The sequence below is a fragment of the Malaya genurostris genome, chromosome 1 (genome assembly GCF_030247185.1).
Source record: "Malaya genurostris strain Urasoe2022 chromosome 1, Malgen_1.1, whole genome shotgun sequence".
Lineage (NCBI taxonomy): Eukaryota > Metazoa > Arthropoda > Insecta > Diptera > Culicidae > Malaya > Malaya genurostris.
Window position 1 is genome coordinate 16,583,825 of NC_080570.1, and position 24,200 is coordinate 16,608,024.

Genomic DNA, 24,200 nt, shown 5'->3' on the forward strand with positions numbered 1-24,200 from the left:
CATTTCCAAGCATTAGTCATCGCAACGATGTTTAAGAAACTTTGTTATAAAACCATAGACAGTTCCGAGCATTAGTCAGCGCAGTAATGTTGTGGAAAACAAAGTTATGTTCACGGACACTGGTCACTGCCTCTGGCATAGTAGAAGGCTTTCGGTGGAACTTCGGGAGAAAGTCTTCTACTTAAAATCACAAGCTCGGCTTGTACTAAAATCTTCGGGCTTCAGTCGAAAGAAGATGTTAGGAGTTTAAAAACCCATAGTTGGGAAGAGTTAGAGGCAGTCGGTAAGCTAGTCAGTCTCAGAGTGTGCGCGGAAAATATCTGTTAGTCTCGGGCGTTGGTCCGTAGACAAGTCAGTTAGTCGGACTGTCACTTCACGTGAGTTCAAGTGCAATCAGTTTTTTCAGAAAAGTCGCAAGTCGCGGTTGCCGTAGTTTAGAGCGTAATCAGTAAAATTTTTGAGGACGAGATGAAAATCTTAGTCATTGTGCGGTGAGCACGAAAAGGAAGAAGACCGTTCACGTATTAATAGTCATTTTTCAAGTTGTTTCATTCCGCGTACGATATCGTGGTAGAAAGAAGAGAATTCGCTAAATATGGCTAACAGAGAAGCCTAACACAGTGTTGAATAGTTATTAAAAAAGAATCCGTTAAAGGTGGCCGATAGAAAGGTACGAAAAAAAACAGATTTGTCAGCACATGACCTGATGGAAGTGGAAGTGGAAGAAGAAACATTATCTAAGGGAAAGTAAATATTTTAAGTGAACAAAACATACAGCCCTAAAAGCGTAGATCCACTTTAGTGTTACTGAAAAAAGATAAGAATGTGAAGAAACAGAAGTAAATAAAAGTTTACAGAAGAACAAATTTATTATTCTTTTTAATTGTGGAAAAGAAACACTCCTCCAATCCTCGACGCACGCCGCTCGGACTGCGCGGCAATATAGGCTATTCGGATAAATAGTCTATTCACTAGAAACCATACAAATCAAGAAACTATTTTTCAGATTATTTTGACAGTCCTTACTGCTAATCACCAATTATTCAGCTAAATTTTGACTCGAAAATAGCTGCGCCGAGTTCTACAAGCTTGAACTCGTTTGGATTCTTCTATTGCGTTGTGACTCAAGTGGCTGCTTTCTTTCGCTTTCGCTTCCGGAGACATAAAGGTAAAAGTGACGTAACCGACAGAACGCATTTATTTTCTCTCAGCTCGATTTTTTCCGAGATGGCTTAACCGATTATATCAAACTTACGCTCGCTTGAAAACTACCATTGAGTTGGGAATCAACTTCGAAGATCAATTAGCTGTCACTTTCGTTTTCGGAGATATGTGATGGTATAAGTGACGTAACCGACAAAAACACGTTTTTTTTTCTTTCCGCAAAAAGTAACCAATGGTCAAGTTACAAAATATTATTGCTGTTAATTTTGGTTTCGTGAATGTTGTTAAATGTACTACGTAGCATTTCACGCTTTTCTGAACAAACCGAATGTCAGATTGAATGAATTTGTGATAAAAATCAGCCTAAATTATTATAACATTACTTGGTGAATTAAGAACAGGCTTTTTTGTTTGTTTGTTTCGAGTCATATAATTTTTAGTATTAAATAACGATTAAAAATTAATTCCACGGAAGTTTTTAAATTTCCAATACTTTTTATTCGAATCGATCGACGCAACCGTAACTCGGTTTCGTTGAGCTCCCTCCCCTCCTGTCGATTGTCGACCAGAGGATAATTATTTGCCATTTAATTCGATTACCCATCGATGTGTAGGAATCGAGATTAAGACCTTCGGTGGACCTGAAGGCAAGTGTTTCTAGGCCAATTCAGAGGCAAGGAAGCAAAGAAAAACGAATGTGCGAAATCGAATGTGATCGCGTTCCGGGTAAATTTTATTCAGATTTATAGTTATCTATTCCAATTGCCATCGAATGAATGGGAGGGGAGGAGGGGGGCTATTGCCGATGGCGGTCTCTCCAGTGGTTGGCTTCCGCAGGAGTCGGATACCGAATCGCGTTAGAATATAGCCTGGCGACGGATGCCAGATTACGAATTATCGCTATAATTGTTGTTAATTTGCGGTTTGAGTGTGTTGTCTCACTTCCACCATCGACGGACGGTAGTCAATTTAACTGGCAGCAAATGTGTGTTCTTGGCTACAGTAGAGAATGCACAGAATCGTACCGGAATGCAAAGGATAGGAAAGCAGACGTTTAAATCCGACGTGGTACAATATTTGCTTGAATATTTCCCAGTTTTCCACGGTAGCGGGCTTGGATAAATATCGTTCAAGTTGGGAAGCGATTTGAATGTTTAATCAGTGCACTTATTAGTTCGAGGCTTTTAGTCACTGCTTCGTAACAATGGCTGGATCCACTTCTGGAGGCAGTAGGAAAGTGATGCTAATTAGTTAGCTCGTTGAGTTGTGTTGAACAAGTTGTATTACGTTGATGATATCCCCTCACAGCAGTACATTCAATGCGAGCAAACATTTCCCATCAACGAGAAAAAAATTCTCCTCGGCAATAGCAGATTAGCCGGAGTTTGCTTTTCCGAACAATACGAACCTTGGAGTCCGATCACTTTGGCAGGTCGCATTCCAGGAAAATGTTTAAAACTGTCCAATCACAAAGCTTCTGAACAAATCAACATAACGCTGTATCCGACTGTGTCCGACTTTCAGTTTACGACAGCACAGGATTATTTCGAACTGGGTTGTTCGGTCCGGGAGAAAAACGATCGAAGGATGTAGAACAACTGCTGCTTTGTTTGCTTCAATTTGAATATTGGTTGCTCTGTTCTTGGGAGGGGGTGGCCGGCAGAGGATGGCTTGGATGGTTCATCTTTCGAATTGTTCTATTGTTGTAAAACAAGAAATCCCGAACATTGGCGGCGAGTCGACGACGAACGTGGGAAGGGGTGTGTGTAGAAAGCGCAAATATATTTTTCATAAATAAATGAATATAAAGTGAGACTAACATCCAACAAAAGGAATAAAAAATGCACACCGTAAAGTCAGATCATATCTGCCGTGTCCGAGGGTTTGCTGGTCTCTTTGGGGCGCACTAACTCGCACACACACACGCTACCGAGGGCAGCAGCGTCAAGTTAAACATAACATTTCATAAATGTTTCATCCATTTTCAATATGCTTCCCCGATGCGAGACGGTGCCGGACGAATGGCGCATCATAGAAAACGTCCGTCCACTACCAGGTATAATCCGATGAAAACGTAAAACAAACAAACAAAAAATAAAACTCTATTTACTTGTCGTTTTAGTTCCGCTCCGGTGTACCGAACGGATGTAACTGTGTCCGGTTCAGGAGAACACTAGTGTAGCAGTCAAACCGAGGGGAAGGGCAAGAATTGAAACCGATCTGTAAAATAATCTTCGGGGATTTTTAATTCTTTCTCCGATAGAAATTATAAGGGCTGACCCAGATGAATAAGACTACCTTGGAAACACTGATGACTGGGTGGATCATATATCAATATTATGCTAGTATTTCTATTTAATGGTGCACAAAGTAATGACAGACAAAATACTGTAGTTTGATTGTTTTCAGTTTATTGTCCAGAAAAAAGATTGAAACTGGAGTTGATTGAAGCGTGTCTGGTTGGGAAACAGAAACATCTGGTTAAACGAATATTTATGGTGCTTTCAAGTACAATGATTTGGTTGGTTGCTTGAAGCTTTTCTCACAAAATTCGAATGAAGCGAAATCGTTTGCATTTCGTCCTCGACTCATCAGTGCGTTAGTAGTTAGTATTGAACTCCTAACGAAACTTAGCAGTTCAATATAAACCGTTAAAGAGATGTAGAGTTAATGCTATTTTGTTGCTGCACCGAAGTGCAATGTCTAAACCGACGTCTTGGACGATAAATATTTGTTAAATATGATTCCTAAATTTCCTTCATTTAAATTCAAAAGTATGAAATTGAACCACTTTGAAAATTTTTGCTACCTGATAAAAAGTCAACTTTTTTTATTCTCCCAATGGTAACCCAGGCATAACTCTCTTCACACATTTTAATGTAGACATAACATTGAAATGACAAAAATAGTCGAAACGAAAATCTTTCAGATTGTTTCAAAAAATTTAATGACCAATTTATGTCACTTTTCCCAGTCTTCATTACTGGTGAGATAACTAGGACTCCAGATAGCGTAGATATTCAGGTCCTTACTGTCAAAATGAATGGCCATATTAGGATTAACACGATCAGATGACGTTTTCAAGAAGCCAACGGGAAATTGTTGTTGGACAAGCTCTTAGCGCAATCCATATAGGAAACACATCTGAGCTTCCTCATGCTGAACGCGGTCGATTGAAAGCGAGTTTTCCTATAGAAAGTGACTTTTTAGGCGTGAGTTTAATTGAAACGTGCCAGGTTGAGAAACAGCACAGATTTCATTCTTTTAAGCACGCTCTTTTAAGCACGCGGTGGAATGAATGTTAAAGAGTGCTTACAAAAGCGTAGTTTTTGGTTGCAGTGAGCTTCTCACAGCCCTGAGTTGGCGGTCCAATGCATAAGGCGCTGGCCTTACAAGCCAGTTGTCGTATGCTCGAGCCCCGATCTGGATGGATTCTTAGCGTCAGTAGGATCTTAGTACCAGCCATGCTATATTCTGTACGACAAGAATCGGCTGCGAAGTCTGTTGAAACAAAAAGGCCAAATTTCCACAAAAGGAAAGTAATGCCAAGACTTTGCTTTAAAAACCCATGAAATTTTCAAACTAAGCTTCATGAGGTTGACCGAGAATATTTTTGAGCCTGATAACAGAAATGGGTTGGTAGAAAATGGTATCATCACCTTGCACTGATGACCCTCTTAGTCTCCAAAAGTAGTGACTTTCGAAATAACAACGACGAAAAAAGTATCCCGAATGTCAGTTTCACAAATTTTTTATTGATCAATTGAGTGAAACTAAATTGAAGAAATAAGTTCTAGTATCTAAGTGAACATGGTAAGTTGGTTTTCATACCTGCCAAATTATCGTCGATGTTTTTTCTTGGCAAGCCGTACAAAATCCAATGCCAATAACCTCGATTTTATTGTTTATCAATGGAATTTTTTTTTATTGGTTTAATCCAGGTTGGCAATAAGTCTCAAATAGTGGGCTTGCCCATTAAAAAAAATCTATTTGAGAAAGGGCCAAAGAGAATGTATTCATGACAAGTTTGTATAGACATGTAGAAAATTTTTCGAGAAATCATTGCGAAATTCCGTCCAGGATCAAGCCAACATATTACTTGCAAATATGATGTTAATAGTGACTGATTCAATGCTAATAAGATTTACAAAAAAGAGCTTGTAAAAACGGAAGCGGGTCATTTTGCCGAAAGTCGTTTCGCCGAATGCCATTTCGCCGAATAGGTCATTTCATTTCATTCATTTCAGGATTCGGCGAAATGACTCATTCGGCAAAATAACCCTTTCGGCGAAATGGCTTTCGGCCAAATGACCCTGATCCTGTAAAAACTTATAAGGTGTTATGATCGAAAGTTGGTCGAATACAATTCAGGTCATGTCTGTATTCCAAGTTCAATTCATACAGAGTATAGGAAAAATATTCACTCATCCTTTCTTCTTAGCAAATGCGATTGTCCGGATGTTTAGTTTGACTCTTTCCATCAAGTTTTATACTACCTTCTTGGTAACTTTCCTCATCAGAACTTGTCAGTTTGTTTGAACTGCAACTCGCTGGCAATAGGCTGTCGCTTCTGTTCAACCCAGGTAACCAATAGGCACATACTAATGCTGCATTACGACAGCAAATAATCACTAATTGACATTTCAATCGCTCTTGGGACTAAATTAATGTTGACTTTGGCAAAATATACGGCTATTCATAGCCAATGCTTATTTATGGCTAGTGTGAATTCTGAACGCTGAGTTCAAAGGCTACTTTACTGCCATTATTAGTGCTTAATAGTTACCTGGGAAGTTTGCATTTATCCCAATATTTTTCTGTTGAATGTAGCTCTGGCGTCTTGGGAGAAGGGTTGAGAAAAGACGTTGCTCGTGGTCCATGATGCCGAGACGATAATTCCAGCAAAAAAAAAGGAGCACTTGGACTCCTTGGGGTAAGGAAACAAAAGTTCGTCCAGACACACACACATACATTTTTTGGTTGATGATATTGGTCGTGATTAAAATGTCGCTTATAGAGTTGCGATATTTCTTTAGCTCAAGGTATTTGAAAATCTCTTTTCTTTATGACAATTTTTCGACATTTGACGTTCAATTTCAACAACCCCTCCAGTTTTGTCCCTGTTTGTTAATATGTGGAGATGATTGTTAATCAAAATCTTCACCTATAAGTCGGTTCAATTACGAAGTTAAAATTATTCAACGTTTTGCACCAAGGAATTTGCAAGTGAAGTGATTTGAATTACTAATGGTTAAGTTTTTATTTTATGATATGGCATTATTCGCGAAAACTAATGGGTTGTATGAAACTGTCAGTTATTTTGTCTCAGTCGAATACCAGTTTTTTAAAAAAAGTTATCCCGCACCTAGGACAAATACACAGTTTTGGCCACACATGCCTAAGCCACACTTTGTATGATAACACATCCAATGTACAGCTTTGATGCATTGCCAAACGAAAAAGCAGACTGGAAAATCACTGATAATATGAAAACAACGAAATACGAAACCAAGCGACATCAGCGAAGACAGTTCTTCGATCCGGGGAAATCATTCTGCCAATTGAACTACTCTGGATGTGATGAAAAAAAACTAAATGTCAATCGATCAATTCAAAATTTTAAAATTTTCAACTTGGTTGGTCGTTGAAAGAATAATGTATCGAAGGTGAACATTGATACAAAAAAGGTACAGTTGGTGTAAATACTAGAAATTTTCGCTCTTTAGTGCAATGCATTTTGAAGTGAGGTACAAGAAAAAATCTTTTTCAATCCACCTAGTGGTGTAGTGAGGCCTTTCTCATTTTTATTTTCTCCAGTATATTACAGTAGAAATTCCCCGAAATACTATAATTTAAAAAAGTTCTGAAAATAGTTTTGAAGATTCCTGTTGCATAATACTACTAAATTGATATACTACATTTGAATTTAAGTTAGTAAAAATCTATTCAATTGAGCTCCTTTTTATCATATTTGATTATTATTGCCGGTACTTCCGGAACCGAAAGTTGAATATCGGCATAGTAACATTCGGTTCATTCAACCATATACTAATATGAACTATAATTTTATTTGAATTGACGATTTGAATTTTGGAAAAAAATGTACCGGTAGTCGGACTTGGATAAAATTCAGCAAATCATTTATGGGACTATCAGTTGTTTATTTGGTTACAGAGTCTCATGGTCTGCAAATTAGAGAAAATCACTAGCCAATATAAAAACCCAAGGAGCAAACATTGTTCTAGTACTTAATTTATTAACTCTTCTCGCAATGATTATGCGATTGGAAAAGCCCACTTTTCTTGTATGATGTGCGACAAGTTTTTTTTTGTTTCATATGTTTCACAACAGAAATATTTGCTAAGTGGAAACCGAAATTGAAACTGCCCAAATGATATTGTTGAAAAACCGGATGTGGAACCTTCCATTCAGGTTTTTTAGTTGGTTTCACAAGCAGTAATATAAATGAAATTTACATCCCTTACAAAAACGTGTTGAATCCATTCTCCAACATATCTAACAAAAATAAACCGATCTGAAGCAATTGTGAAACTTGCAAATTATAATAATGTTTAATTGCTACTTGGGGAGGTAGCTTATGAACAAAGTATTCCTGAAATTGACTTTTTCATACTGAGCACCCTATCTCCGGAACCAGGGGTTTGATCCGAATGAAAATTGGGATATTCTTATGGCATCTTAAGAACTTCCATCTCCGAGAAAAGTGAGTGACATTATTCTCACATTTTTGGTGCATTATTTTCACATTTTTTATGCATATCACCCTGTAATTCCGGAAACGGTAGTCAAATCCAAATGAAATCCCGGAACTTTGTATGGGACCATGAGCCCTTTCATTTGAATCTAAGTTTGTGAAAATCGGTTTAGCCATCTCCGAGAAAAGTGAGTGACAATATTTGTCACACACGTACATGCACACACATACACACACAGACATTTGCTCAGCTCGTTGAGCTGAGTCGAATGGTATATGACAATCCGGGCCTCGGTTCAAAAGTCGGTTTTTGCAGTGATTCTTTAGTCTTTCTATATGAGAAAGGCAAAAAAAGGTTTTGTTTTCGGCATAATGGCCCTATTCCTATTCACCTAGGAAAACTACCATTCGATTCAGTACGACGAACTGAGCAAATGTCGGTATTTGTTTGGGTGTATGTATGTGTGTGTAATAAGCACTGCCACTCACAACTCTCGCAGATGGCTGAACCGATTTTCACAAACTTAGATTCAAATAAAAAGGTCTTGTTATTTCATACAAAATTCCTGAATGTCATTAGGATCCGACTTCCGGTTCCGGAATTACAGAGTGATATGCATAAAAAATGTGACAATAATGTCACTCACTTTTCCCGGAGATGGTTGAACCGATTTTCACCATCTTAGATTCAAATGATAGGTCTTATGGTTCCATACAAAGTCCCTTAATTTCATTAGGATACGACTTTCGGTTCCGGAATTACAGGGTGCTATGCACCAAACATGTGAAAATGTCACTTTTCTAGGAGAACGCTGAACCAATTTTCACCATCTTAGATTCAACTGAAAGGTCTTCAGATGCCATAAGAATATCCCAATTTTCGTTCGGATTCAACCCCTGGTTCCGGAGGTAGGGTGCTGTGTGAAAATGTGAAAATGTCAATTTTAAGATTTTTTTTCATTTTTCATTCTTTAAATAGGCTAGGATTTTATTTAGTTTGCAGATCATGATAGTCTGTTAACAAATAAAAGATTGATAGTCTCATAAATGATTTGCTAAATTTGATCCAAGTCTGACTACCAGTACATTTATTTTTCTAATATGCAAACCGTCTTAGAAAATCGTAAAAAATGTGTAAGTCATATTAGTTTATGGTTGAATGAACCGAATGTCGATATCCTGCTTTCGGTTTTAGAAGTACCGACAATAGTAATCAAATCTGATAAAATGGAGCCCACTTAACTTTCTCATACATGATTAAATAAATTTTCACTAACTTAAACTCAAATGTCGTATATCAGTGCAGTAGTAGAATGCAACAGAAATCTTCCAATCTAGTTTCTAGTGCGAGTCAGATTAGGTTCCTCCTAATAACGAACATTCCGGATCGAGTTTTTCTGGAACACGTATCCTTGTGAAAATGACATACTCATGAACTTTTCTATCTCACCTACATTCGATTGCACACTAAACTAACTATCTTGGTTTTATTTTTATTTATTTTTTTCGTTTCAGCGAAACTCCCGAGTCCAGTGATCAAGCTGAGGTAAGTGGGTAACATCAGCACCGATATCGATATCGATAGGAGGTAATATTGTGTAACCAGTTGTTGCTTCTAGACTTCAACGCGCTGCACTACTCCGTCTTCGCTTTCAACCTTTTTTGCTCCTTTGTACCTAGATGATCTGTATACTCACTCTAGCAGATTAGTTCCTGGCTTGATTCATGCATCTCACGTTATTTATCATTATTCTCGCCACTGTAGCGTTCCAACTTCTTCTTCTTCTTCTGCTTCTGCTTCTCCTATGCAAAGCCGTTCGAAGGTAGCTTAGAAAATTTTCCTCGTCGACGGTGCTCTGCTCTGCCTGGATGGTTGCACTAAGAGAAATTTACTCGTAGAATTTCGAGAATATTGGAAAAGACTAATATCATGTTTAAGCGAACTGAGTTCGGAATTATGCTTTTTGCTAAAAACTTTGACAGCAATTACTGTCTGTGCCGAGCATCGTCGCAAGTGACTTGTTAGATTTCAATTCGAATCCACCCCACATATATCAAATAACCGACCGATATTCTACGGCGAAAAGATAGCTGCTACTAACCTAGTCATGTTTTTAATTTTCCTGAAAGCTTCACACTTCACGTACAGCAGAGAGAGCTGCTCTGCCAACACGAACTCGAATATCCGTTGATTAGTGCAAAAACTTACTATTGTATACACGGTACCTTCTTCAGTGAACTCACAGTCACACACACACACGCCCACTTCTTTCCGAGCACTTGCATCAGATGATCAGAACGACGCAACATGTTTTAATATTAGCCTAATCTAGGCTGGTTTGTAGCTTTTTTATGCACGTCAGGAGCTCTCATGCTGCCCGGCATTTGAATTTTATTTCCGTACTCGAACGGTAAAGAAATCTTTTGTTCTGCGCCATATTCTTGGGCTTGCCCCCGAGTCCAGGGCACTTTTTATTCCGGATCTTTTATAGTTGTGCACCTGGCGGCAGCCAATCTCTTGACCTCTCTTCTGCACGCGAAATCAAAGTGCTGGTGGGATATAAAAAAACGGATCCATTCTAATACGCTCTTTTTCCACTTGCCTTGCCTTGCGTCGTTCACAGCTGCCAACTATAGCCTTATAGAAAAACTATTATCCTTAGAGCTTGTCGTTTTCGCGAGGCTAACCTAAAAACAGAAAAAAAGGAAAAAAACAAAAAGAACTAGCTATGTGCTAACCACTTTGTTCTATGAATTTTTGCTCTACGTGTGCTGCTCTTCCGTCAGCAGCAGCGATTATCGGGAAAATGGAATGTTTTATTTTTTATTTCCGCAAGCCGGAGGAAAATTCTTCCCCGCGGGAAGCAGTTGCTTTTTTTGCGCCATCAAGCTGAAAAGAGCTGACTTAATTAAGCGATGTTTATTTTTCCCAGTTCCCAGTGAGGCTTTGTTTCACGGTGGAGCGAAAATTTTCACTAATAGATTCGTTTGATGTACCCGGCCAAACATAATACAATTTTCACCGAGAAATTTGTTGCTGGAGAGAGTGAATGGAACGTTGAGCGCATTGTTGGGTGTTTTTGGTTAAATTTTCTACATTTATTTTAAAATAGCATGAAGATATAAAAAAAGGGAAATTATGTCTCACCTACCGTACGGAAGCACGACGACCCATCAGAATGTAGATAATGCTGAATGCGTAATTGAACCAGATATAAGGCTAGAAAATCAGTTCATCATTTGATTGATTTCCATATATAGATTGTGTTTACAGCTTCGATTTGATTTGATGTTTACATTTGATTTGTGTTTACAGCTTCATTTGATTGATTTCCATATATAGATTATGTTTACAGCTTCGAGTCTGAGCTAAAATATGCGCAAAATATTGTCAATATAAAAAATCTTTTGAAAATAATCAAAATAAAAAAAATGGTTCACAAAAGTGTGAAAAATCCATCTATGCCGCTATCATCGCATCATTAGCAAAATCATTTGAATTCACCCGTTCGACAGTAAGTACCGTTTCGAAACGTTTCCGAGATCGGTTGACTCTTGGTCGGAAGAATGATGAAACAAACGGCAAATCAGACTTCAAGCTGTTCTATTAAAATTTACAATTTTGATTTTGGTGCAATATTTTATACTATACTCAAACAGCTTAAAGTCTGATTTATCATTTGTTTCGTCATCTTCGGCCACGTCGGCAATTTGTCGGACAGTTTTCTTAAAAGTACATGGTTTGGCCGGCTACCTGTAGTTGTGGTTAGAAAAGCAAATTCTGTAAAACTACAGGTACGAGTTTACGTCAGAAAGTGTTAATAAAACGACTACACTGAGGTATTTTTTTATGCTGGGATTTTGTACCGCACAAAAAAACGCGTAACTTCGAAAATTCACGTTAAATCCGCGTAAAAAAAAACGCGAAACTACAGAAGAAAAATTATTTCCCAATATCTTCGAAACTTCATGAAACATAGAGGTCATAAATCATCTGGTGTTATCTCGGCAAAAATTTGTTTGAAATAATTTGAGATTTCCGAAATCAAAATTTGTTTTTTTCGCTGTTAAATGTCTATGAAGTGTTGGTGTATACCCTAAAAGTTGACTTTAAAAAAGTAATGAAAAAAATCAAGTGTCAGAGAGTTGACTTTAAAAACATTCGGGATAACATGGTATCTCGACGTTTCATGCGTCTTTAAGACAAAACAAAAAAACGGCATAACTTTGAAAATTGGCATAAAAAACCGCGTAACTTCGGAAATATGCATAGGAAAAATCAGCTTAATTTCTGAAATTCACAAGTCTTGTGTTGTCTTGGCCTGATTTGGCATCTTGATATTATAGTACTACATGCAATGAAAGGTCCCGGGTCTCTCACAGAAAATACTTTAATAGTTTCGAACCGTGTATATTTTTGTTGAGAAAAAGGTCTCTAGATGACCCAATATCAAATTTCATGCCAATCTATCCACTAGTGTTTGAATAACAGCTGATCGTATCCGACGAGTTCTAGTTTTCATCAAGCTATGGAAAAAGACGAATTTTTTGTCCTGATAAAACGGCAACAGTGCAATTCAATGATTTGCGGGTACGGATTGGTCCACCATCCCCCGTATTCTCCAGATCTGGCCCCCAGTGACTATTATCTAGTTCCAAACCTGAAAAGGTTTCTCCAGAGAAAGAAATTTTCGTCGAATGCTGAGGTCATTGCGAAAACGGAAACCTATTTTGAAGGCCTTGACAATTTTAGATATCAAAATGTTGGAGGACCGTTGGGTCAAGTGTATCGCTCTAGATGGAGATTGTACTGAAGAATTAAATAGTTTTCAACTCAGGAATAATATACAGACAACAATATCAAAATCTACTAAAGGCCTGCAATCTTCCAAACTCGCCAGAATATCGTCCAAAAGAAAAATATTGGGCTATTGTGAAGCGAAGTCTTGTAAAATCGAAATGACAGAGAAATAATGAAAAAGATTTTGAACATGCTGAAAGATTTTTTTTCGAATATTGAAATAAATAGACTAGAAGTTATATTCGTAGCGTTGAAACAGATTTCAGCCAATTCTTGGAATATTATTTTGTAATTTTGCTTCTAGAAACAGAAAACAGTACCAAAGTCTGGTCGTTTACCATCATGACAACGCTCGGCCATAAGCATTTTGATTACTCGTCAAAAATTGTTTTTTTTCAGGATCGCGTTGCTTCGATCTTGCATCTTCAAATTTTGTCTGTTTTACTCCTCTCTTTCGTACTGTTTGAACGGTACAACATTTGGCTACCTTTGACTCTATTATTAACGTTTCGGTATCAACACATCAAAGCATTAGCAGTTAATTTTGAACTGCCAGTGCGACTTAGTAGTTTTGAACTATCGAAGTACGATGTCTAACTTGATGTTCAACAGTTTGAGCATTACATTCCGGAATTGCGGAATTTTTCCTCCTGTCTCAACAGACTTCTCAAATAATATGTTGACAGAAGTCTCGTATAGATCGATGTAGAAAAAAGGCAGCTAAGACTAGTGTTTCGACAAAACCCAGGGTACGAAATTCTATACTTTTCTCTACTTTCCTCTACATAATGCCGAAAAACAGTTCTGTTTAAATATTAGTATCAATACATGCTGTTATCAATAAGGGCGGAGCTAACGTGAATAAAAATATTTCAATCAGCGATCGGACTGTTTCTTGGTTAGTTATATCACTTATAATTTTTCTTATATCGCCATAGAGTAAAGTATCGTTATCAGTTTTTGGAGATCGACTTTTTGCTCCTAAAAAGGACCGATTAATTGACGATGAAAATATGCTTATATTTCCTTACTCAGAAAAAAAAACTTGGACAGGCGAACAGGCAAATTTTGGACAGGCGACCCAGAGTGAAGTATGACATATTTACGTCAATATTTAAACACATTCAGCAGTAATTGTTTATAAATCATGAAAAATAATTTGGAAAACATTTGAGAACCCCTGTTTTAATGGTACACTGAAGTATTTTTTATGCGAGTTTACGTACCGCATAAAAAAACCACATAACTCTGAAAATTCGCATAAAAAAACCGCATAACTCTGAAAATGTGTATAAAAAAACGCATAAAAAAGACCAATGATGCTTTTCTCAAATTACTCATATTTTTAAAAATATTACTTAAAAATTGAGGATTCTTCCAAATAAAATTATTTGAAACTTAAGTAAAAACTAGATGGTTATTTGGGAATAAATTAGCATAACCGTTTAAATTTGTAAACAGTTATGAGTAAAATTTAGAAAAATTATTTTCATCGTCGCTCCAAATGTTGATATGCAAGTTTAAATATAGTTCACCCTGTAGTTCCGGAACCAGAAGTCGGATCCGGATGAAATTCCACAGCAACCTATGGGAGCCAAAATTTGTGGAAATCGGTCCAGTCGTTTCTGAGAAATTGGAGTGGTTTACTTTTTTCAGTACTTTCATCAACTAACCAAACCTGTTCAATTGAAGAATTATGCAGCTAGTTGAAATGAAATTTTTATACTAATTAGCCTGTAATTCCGGAACCGGAAGTCGTATCCGGATGAAATTTGATAGGATTCTATGGGATTGGAAGACCTAAGGTAGTGAAAATCAGTTGAGCGGTCTTTGATTTTTTTTAGATAGCATTTTTTTGCACATTTTACCCCGCTACTCCGGAACCACAAGTCGGAACAGAATGAAGTTCAATAGCAGGCATTATATGGTCTTTCATTTGAATCTAACTTTAGGAAAATCGGTTATGCGGTCTCTGAGAAAATGGACTGCATTTTTTTATCATTTTATTTGCCATTTTACTCCGTTACTCTCGAACCGGATGTTTGATCCGGGTAAAGTTTAATAGCAGGTTATGGGAATATCAACCTTTTATGAGCAAATATCAATTTTCGTGAAAAACTGTTTTGCCTTTCACTACAGAAAGGATGTAGGATTGCTAGAAAACCCGTCACCAAACGGAACCTAGAAGACCCACGGTGTTATGTACCTTACGACTCAGCTGGACAGGATCGGAAAATATCTGTAGGTACACTTTTCAAAGATTTTCTCACCGTTCAATTTTCTCAGAGATGGCTGAACCGAATTCCACAAGATTACGCTCGTTTAAAAGCTACTAATAGGTCATTGGTCAGGTTCGAAAATCAAATGGCTTTCACTTCTGATTCTGCAGTATATAATGGTATAACTGACATAACCGGCAAAGCCCTTTGTTTCGATTTTTTTCAGCAATGTTCGAACCGATTCCAAAAGGATAAGGATAGTTTGGAAGCTAATATTATATCATTGCTCAAGTTCGAAACTTAACTAGCTGTCACTCCTGGTTCCGGAGGTATAATGGCATAAGTGGCGTAACCGACAAACGCTTACCGTTCAATTTTCTCAAAGATGGCTGAACCGATTTTAACAAGCCTGGATTCATTTGAACGCTGATATTAGGTAATTGTTCAAATGGTAGTCCCCTCTGGTTCTGGAATTATAAAGGTATAAGTGACCTAACCGACACAATACACTTTTTTCTTCTCCGCTCATTTTTTTTGTAGATTGCTAAACCGATTTCCTCCAAGGGTTTGATACTCGGATGTTCGGGTGCTATTAGCTCATTGGTCAATAAATTATACAAGCATTAAATTTTTCTTGAAACTAGTTTCTTCTAAAATTGGATCGAGCGATTTTTTAAGGCTTTGTCGAAGACACCAAATCCATTGGATCAACTGTATATGAGTTACATTTATTTAAACACTGAGAATTGTTTTTTTCGTAGGCCGTTTGCAAAAGTGAAGCTAGAGTCTAACTGTTTATGCAAACGATTTTGAAGCGAAAAAACTACTTATGCAAAATTTTAACCGCATCGACAAAACACAGAAAAATATCTTCAACCACTATGAAAAACAATTTTACCGTATACTACGAAATTTGAAGAAATCGAACTTTTTCTACATATTGGGAAATATGAATTTACGGTTTACTTTTGTCTATGTTTCGTTTCGTCTTCGACTCTATAGTGCCGAACAGTTCAAAATGAACTGCTGAAGAAACGTAGCAGTTCAAGAGAAACCGAAATCGACTGACTAAATTTTCCGAGGAGCTAATATTTTGCTACTTTCATCATCAAATAAACAACAATACAAGTATTTAGCAATATTTGAGTTTGAACTAAAACACCGATCGCTCGAATCGAAAGATCCTCTGATGAACACTTTTCAGCCAAAAGTTGAATCCCACCAAGTTGAACCGAAAACACTCATCCTTCAGGCTAATAGCTGTGCCGTACTGTGCACTTGGTCGGAAAGTTTCAATCCAAACCCTTTCTCGGTATTCACCGAGCTTCAAAACAATTAAAAGTAAACAGTAAACTTACACGCGGTCTCGAGAAAATATCTTCTGGGTGGAGTGTGGGGTAGATAGAAAATTGATCCCCGCCAGTCATTCAGTCAGTCAAATGAGGAGCGCATTACGGCGAAAGGAAAGGCCATCCAAAAGTTCAATCTAAGTTCAAATTTACTGCGGTGGGAATTTTGACCTGACTGCCGTTCGGTCAGTGGCCGTTTGTGGAATAATTACCAATCTTTCACGAAAAACTAACGGTTCGAGTTAATCAGAAAACAGGAAGATTTTATAGCGATGCTCAGATTTGTACGAAGAAAGGGTTCATTAATGAGCGGGTAAAAAATTTAAGGGGCTTATAACGGACCGAAACTCACGATAGCGAATTTTAATAAAGTTAACTTTTTCAAATGCTTCTGGAAATGTGTTGAAAAATGTTTCCAATGGCGGATACGAATCCACTTTTGTTGTTGTATTGCAATTAATTTTATTTAATGTTTCTCCAGAGTCTTCGGTAATACTGAGCATTGGTGTCATAAATATTTGCCCCGGAACGAATTTTGACTTGTAGTAATCTGATCATCGTAGCTGTCGATAGTGTTTTAAGCGTTAAGAACATCTTGTTCAAGACCAATGAAGAAGGAGATGAACTAGTGTAAATTTCAGTTTATAACTCTTTTTCCTGAATCGGTATTTGAGGCTGTTACCCAATTAAGCTGTTACTAATTTTTGTTTTTGACAACTATGCCTTAAAATATCGTGCTTAAAAAAAATTTTAAAATTTTAATAAGGACCACAGTAAAAAAAATAATGTGTTTCTGGTGGGAATCGCTCCACTCTAGGTGGCGCAATATTCCAATTTCACCAGCTTAAACCCTTTCGTTTGATCTGCTTCAGCTTAGTGTGGAAGAATTTTATTTCCCCGGTTACCGGTAAACAGTAGGAAAATCCCACGAAATCCAAACATCGCGAAATCGGCAGGAACAGGCAGGCACTTCCCAATTCGCCCGAACGGTGAAAGCTTCCCATCGAAAGCAAATAGTATTTGTTTTTACCGCTCAAATGTTGTTATTTCTTTCTTCTGCTTCTTTTCGCGAATAAACATTCAATCTAATTTCAATGGTTTTGAAATACTCTCGAAATATAAAATAAAAGTAACGGTTCTCTATCGTTAGCGTGCGCGAGGGGGATGAGTATTCGAAAAGGAATTTTTAATTTAATTTTACCTTCACCTGCAAAACATATCAGTTACAGACGACGCAAGCTTATTTGTTCCATACGAATTGTTTGTTTTGTTTTTTTATTTTTTCCCCCATTTTACTCTGTTAGTGATGCTAACGAAATTGAATCCAAACACCGATACGTTACAGAAGCAAGACATTCGAAGCTTGTGCCAGAATATTGTAACACGAGTGCAAACATCGTTATCATCGTACCGCTCTTTACTGATTGACAACAGCCCCGACATCAGTCGGTCAGCTGCCATCTAATCGAAACGGAGCGACTTTCCTGTCGCTTTTCTAAGTGCACGCAGCCGGTCACGCCGCTTGCTGGAATGGTGACTCGTGCACCAGCCTGGAGCTCAAGCACAGGCGTCGGTGGTGTAATGGTCAGCATAGTTGCCTTCCAAGCAGTTGATCCGGGTTCGATTCCCGGCCGACGCAGGATGTTTTTTTGTTTGTTTGTTTGCCTGTGTGAATTGGGATGTGTATGGGACTAGGGTCGAGTTAAGAATCGGAAGTGAAGTTGAAATGAAACCTATTTCAAGGCTTGTTTTATTGTTTGTAAACTAACAAAAATAAAAAATAAAAGAAAATTGTAACAGTTGAATTTAAAAAAATCATTAGCAAAGCCTTGAGAAAACCTTAATTTGGTTATCAAGATATTCTCACTTTTATTTTCACAGACACGAAGAAATTATACTACATTGAAGTCCAACAAAAAAAAACGCGGAAATACGCGTAAAAAAACCAAAAAAAAATTTGTTTACCAAATGTCTTCAATTATTTATGAAACATCAAGATCTGATTTTATTTGGACAAAAATTTATTTGTGAAAAAAATCGACTTGAGATTTCCGAAATCGATTTTTTTTTATTTATACCAGATGTCTTAGATTAGAAATGCATGAAATGTCGAGATCTGATGTAATCTTCAAAAATATTTTTTGGAGAATAAAATCGTAAATTTTCTATGTGTCAGAGTTTAGAAGCTTGAAAATAATAATACCAAAATACCAGATATCAACGCTTCATGCACTTCTAAGACAAAACAAGAAAGCTGTGTAATTTTAGAAATTTGCAATAAAAAAAACTTCGAAAATCCGCGTAAAAAAACTGCATAAATTCGAATAAAAAACGCCTCAAAAGACCAGTATATTCCTGATCCTTATAAAAAGGTCAATCAAATTATTTCCTAGTAAATTTGATGAATCTTCAAATACCAAGCAAAGTGGGACGGCCAATAGACCGTGAGTGTAGGGAAGTCAAGTCCCAAATTCCCGCTTGTACCGGAAGCCACATCTGTCTTTGTTTATTTATTGCACCAGGTTCACCCAATGATGGATTGGGAATGTCTTGGCTAACACAGTCCCCATGTTTTGGACTTTTCCTGTTCATTTAGAGGGTTTTGATACCTCAGAGGCACCGGTTTGTGCTGAATGGACATGATTTTATAGATTCCCTTTTTCGTTCCGTCTTCGACTCTGAAGTGCTTGACAGTTCAAATTTTACTGCCAGGGCAACTTAGTAGTTCACCATTAATCACTAAGCATGGCCAAAGATGATGCATAAAAAGGTAGGTAGAAAGTTGTGCTAAATTGCACGATTTAAGGGGGTTGCAGCATTTAGGGGTTGAAACAAAGTTTATTTCTATTTGAGGTACTAACTTCTTAAATGGAATATTGAGCAAAATACAAGTATTGTCAGGACAAAATAGAAATATTTAAATCGATCAAAAAGGAAAAATTGTTTCTATTTAATTCCACTATATTCAAAAGTGGAATGTTTTTACTCTTTCGCCACTAACGGCACGAGATAGTGATACTTTTTTCTTTTTGTTCGATTTAGTGCATTGCTTCGCCCAAAAAATTTTTTTTTATAAATATCTAGTCAAGATATGATGATACAATTTGTTACTGACTTACTTTGTTTTGTTACTGACATACATTTGTTTCTGAGTACCCAAAAGACTGTGTACAGCATGATATTTTACCTCGGACCGATTTTAGCACGGTTCGTTTTTGGCAACATAATCGTTCGAATATGCCATATGTAAACGAGCTGATGGCAGAATTTTCGAGTTGAAAGCAATTCCATAAATCTATTGATTTAAGCTACTTACAGCAATAAATGCTGGAAGAACATAACAGCCACATACCATTCGAATCAGTTCGTCGAGATCAGCAAATGCGTGTGTGACAAATAATTTCACTCTTTTTTTTTCGCAGATGACTCAACGGTTTTCTACAAACCAGATTTATATGAAAAGTCGTACACTCCCATACAAGGTTCCTGAATTATGTTTGGTTTTGACCTCTGGTTCCGGAACTACAGGATGTAATTCAAATTAAAATAAACTTATAGTCCCACACAAAATTAATTAATTTTATCCAATGCTGACTTCCGATTCTGGAATTACAGGAGAAAACCGATATAGAAGATGATAATCCCGAAAAGCTTGAAAGTTGGACTCAAAACTATTGCAATTTATTCGTCATATGGCCATACGAATCGGTTTGGGTTATGCTGGTTCCTGAATACCGGCTCTGGAGGTACCTTAAATTGCCGCACATTCTAAAGTGAAACTTACTTCGACATATCATGGAATGTTTAATCGATTGTCCCACTTTTAGATAGAGTAATGAGTGATTGAAATGTCAAATTGCAGCTTAAAACGACGGTCATTAAAATAATGTCATGAAAACCGAAGAATATTCATGAAAAAACACATGCGGATTGATAAAAAAAAAAGGTATCATCTCACTGCTAGGTGGATTAAGCACGTTTTTTTGTGCGATTTTACAAACTCTAACCCCTTTTTAAGTGTTCTGGTTATTCAGTATGTTGTGCAATTAAATTAGAACTGGAATCCAAACTTTTATTGAACTCAACCGATAATACTTGGGAAAATAATTAATACTGTAGACATTGTGACGGATCAATCGAAATTAGTTGCAGAATGCCTTCCTTTTCTAATTGAAAAGTTTAGTGCAGTTTTTTTACTAGAAAGACGCTGGTCTTTCGTGCAGATTTCCCGAGTTATACGGCATTTTATGTTAAATTTTCGGGTTCAGAAAATAGACATTTACATATAATAGAAAAGAAATTATCACTGAACTGATGAAACAAATTCTAACTCAAATGTGATCGCTCCCTTGGCATCTTAGAGCTTAAGCAGTGTGCCTAAAAATATATTATATCATTGAATAAAAAAAAATGTGATCGCTAATTTTTTTAAAACCCGAATTAATAAAATTTTTCAAACTAACCACCATTTCGTATTATGGCAACTTTCTACTAATTCATTCATTTCCCGCTTCTAATTGATCATTTTGGCCAATACTTCACTGTTCCTCAATCAGACTACACGGGCAAAATTCCGATTCTAGAGATGAGCAAAACTAGTCATGATTTGGGGAAAATAATATATTTTCATGTTATGATAATACACCATGATTAAAATTTCTCGGATCATGATCCATTCGGACTGATTTCGATGAAATTTAAACGCAACGCACTTGACGTTGTTGGGTATAACTTCAGGCGTGTTTCTGCTACGATGGTAATTTTTGCAACATAAATTCAGGCGTTATGTGTGATTTTTGCAACGATGGTCATTTTTGCAATATAAATTCAGTGGAAAAAACACAACGAACTTCTTTTAAAATGAAAATATTCTGTTTTTGAAAAACGACGACGCATAAGATAACGTGTTTAATCGCGTTCATTACTTCAGATTTGATTTTGTGTTTCAAAATTTAAACACTTAAACGAACTGCATGAAAAAACACGAGTGAATCAAACCTCTTAAAAAGAAACTCTATGTCGAATTCTTGCAAATAAATAATCTATTGATAATATTTAGGTGCATCAATACGGCTTGTGTTATTATATCTATGAAACAAATTAATCGAAGTGGTTGAACAAAATATTTTTCTGATTTTCGTTAGATAGTGTTCCAAATTCACAATCGAATTAAACGCTAGCTCTCGGAATATTATTCTATCAACAATGATCACATCAAATATGTAAGAATACATTCGAACAAAACGTAACATTGATGTTTGTCAAATGAAAAGCGTAGCCGTGCTTAGTCTCTTATGATGTCAATTTTCGGTTCATTATCTTTATTTTCTTGTTATGTTTAATTCTCTATCAGCCGGTGGCTAAAACAACACGATTATTAAATAACATGCTTCAGGATCAAGTAAACATGTTCAGTAGGTCTTGCTTTTCGATGTCTGCTTTTTGTTCTACCATTAATCTATCAAGCAATCTATCACATCACTTGAGGCAGAGGGTTCAAAGTGATATCCGGGTAGAAAATTAGAATTACGAGCTTTGAAAGAAATGCATTCTTCAAGTAACGCATTTTCGAACCATGATTAATTTTCATGGGAGAAGAGTTATTGCTCATGATTTCATGATAAGTCAAAATGATTGGTTTCATGATTTTCTAATCATAACAGCAGTAACGGATTTCTTTCCGTGTAGTCAAATCAGAGATATAGCTTAATAAAAAAATCGTTTGGCTCCAGAGAGGATCGAACTCACGACCTTCGCGTTATTAGCACGACGCTCTAACCAACTGAGCTATGGAGCCACATGTCCTAGCGAGAACCACTCTTCTTATTCCATTTTTTTCCCCAGTCATCCAACGTAGGAATCAGTTGTATCCCATTCGAAGTGCAACTCACCATAGTTTAGATGTTTCCTTTATTTCTCTCTCTCTCTCTCTCTCTGTCACGCGTACTCAACGCAATCTAGGTAAACTGGTCAAGGCAAACCAAGCAAAATCGTCTTCGCCACGATTCATGCGGTTCAACTTCACCGATCCGTCATGATTATTATCATCATCATTGCCATCAGCAGCAGCAACAAAGCGGCAGTTCTCAGAAAGGGTGGTCCATTTTCTTGCTTCTGCGCATGTCACAGTTGCTTTATTTATCATTGTCGAATGTCTAAAACACCACTGGGGTGGGTGTGCGTTACTGCGCAGCCGCGCCCTATCAGAGATTCGTGAGCGAACGCGAGTGCGAGTGAATGCGTATCGTCACCCAAACGGGCAGATGTCAGGATGGCCGAGCGGTCTAAGGCGCCAGACTCAAGAGTAAAATCTTGCCGAATGAGGTTTGTGTGTTGTGACGCGTGCGCGCCGCGGTGATGGAGGTTCCATTCTCGGTTCTTTCACACTGCTGGCTACCGCCGCAATCTGCGCACAGACCAGCGAACATTCGGTTGATGATAGAAGTCCCGAGCGTTCTGGTCCTCTCTGAGGGCGTGGGTTCGAATCCCACTTCTGACAAAATATTTTTTGGTGGATATTTTTAATAACAACTATATTTTTTAGATTAAAAGCAACAAATTTTTAAATTCAAAGCAGCAAAAAAGCAAAAAAAACTCACTCGCCCGAATAGGGACTTGAACCCTAGACCGTTGGATTAAAAGTCCAACGCTCTACCGACTGAGCTATCCGGGCTTCTCGAGGTTCTGCTGCTTAAAGTGCTATACTTTCGACTGCAGGGGTTTCGACTCGAATCGTAACGAAAGTGGATGTGAGGAACAACGAGAATAAAATTGAACAGAACTCACGGCTACTGCTGCTGCTTCTGCCATCGCCTAGGGGGTTTCCATTTGTTTTGTTTTGGTCTTCGTTCTTTCTTCTTTCGCTGTGGTGGTGTGATGTGTGAGGCAACCGAATAAACCGAAGATTGATTCGATTGCAATGCGATGCGATGATGTAAGCTGAAACATGTACTCGGTGGCGTCATCCCGAAGAACAAATCCTGTTAGTTTGATTGATATCTGTATGTTTCATTTATGATAATATTGACATTTCACAACTCATCACGATTTCCTATCATAATAGCACTTGTACGTTCGTTCGTTCGTTCGTTCGTTCGTTCGGTGATGTAGAGATTCACCTCAAAGAGAGAGATGGTGGTTTATTAATTTGGTCGCTACCTGGTCGGAACAAAAACAAACGCTAAAGCAAACTACCCTCGGTTACAGGCAACAGGGGCAAAATTATTGCGGTAAACTTTTGTGTGGGACCAGCCGGGCTGAGTGGAACTCAAATGAAACTAATTAATTGCTGCCATGCCGGCAGAAATGCACATGAAGAGAGTGACGTGACGTGGTGATACACAACAGTACCTGCATCGAATGGTGGTTTTTCTGGTCCTGCTCATAATATTGGGCCGTGCAAACATTCCCCTTATGGTTGGGGTTGGATCGGCGTAAAAAAGGGCAAATTGAACACTGAAAAAAAAAACAACGATTGACTTTTTCATCCACTTGTTGTTTGCTGTTCGCCCCGCGTGATTCCTATTAGCGCATCGATGCTCGCAGCTAGAGACACACTGACACTGCTGACATCGTCTCTGATATCAACTGGTGGGGAAACTGTCATCCGAAGAGGAATTTTCCAGGATTGCTTTTTTTTTTTTGAAAATCTCGACATTTTCCGTGTTTCTAGGCGAAGGTAAATATTGCACAGCGATAAAAAGGGGCTGGGAAATGCTCTAGCCGAGGTGTGCCAGTGATTGAAAATAAACATTATCAAATTAGCTTCTTCTGATGCGATGGGGCTCCGGCACACGTGAACCCCACCGAGTGTCGCTGGCGTACGCGTGGCAGAAAATGAGTTCGAATTTTCCCAATCAGGCCTGTTTGGTTGGCAAGTGGTTCAATTTGTTGAGGTTATGTTATTGGAGTACTCTTATTACACAACGGTACGGTGGTGTACACAACACGCA

The 24,200-nt window shown here is 37.6% G+C and overlaps 1 protein-coding gene and 4 non-coding genes across 7 annotated transcripts in view; 3 read left to right on the forward strand and 2 right to left on the reverse strand.

The window, feature by feature from the left end:
• LOC131433671 (polypyrimidine tract-binding protein 2) overlaps positions 1-24,200 on the forward strand; it is a 728,003-nt gene that overhangs the window by 62,904 nt on the left and 640,899 nt on the right. For all 3 annotated transcript variants that reach the window (XM_058600233.1, XM_058600259.1, XM_058600249.1), the window contains exon 2: positions 9,395-9,425. The gene's annotated coding sequence lies outside the window, so the exon portion shown is untranslated. The remainder of the gene's footprint in view (positions 1-9,394; positions 9,426-24,200) is intronic.
• On the forward strand, positions 17,816-17,887 carry Trnag-ucc (transfer RNA glycine (anticodon UCC)). Its single transcript has one exon. It is a non-coding gene; the product is annotated as a tRNA-Gly (tRNA).
• Trnai-aau (transfer RNA isoleucine (anticodon AAU)) lies at positions 21,972-22,045 on the reverse strand. Its single transcript has one exon. It is a non-coding gene; the product is annotated as a tRNA-Ile (tRNA).
• Positions 22,514-22,747, forward strand: Trnal-caa (transfer RNA leucine (anticodon CAA)). The gene is made up of 2 exons: positions 22,514-22,551; positions 22,703-22,747. It is a non-coding gene; the product is annotated as a tRNA-Leu (tRNA).
• Positions 22,849-22,921, reverse strand: Trnak-uuu (transfer RNA lysine (anticodon UUU)). Its single transcript has one exon. It is a non-coding gene; the product is annotated as a tRNA-Lys (tRNA).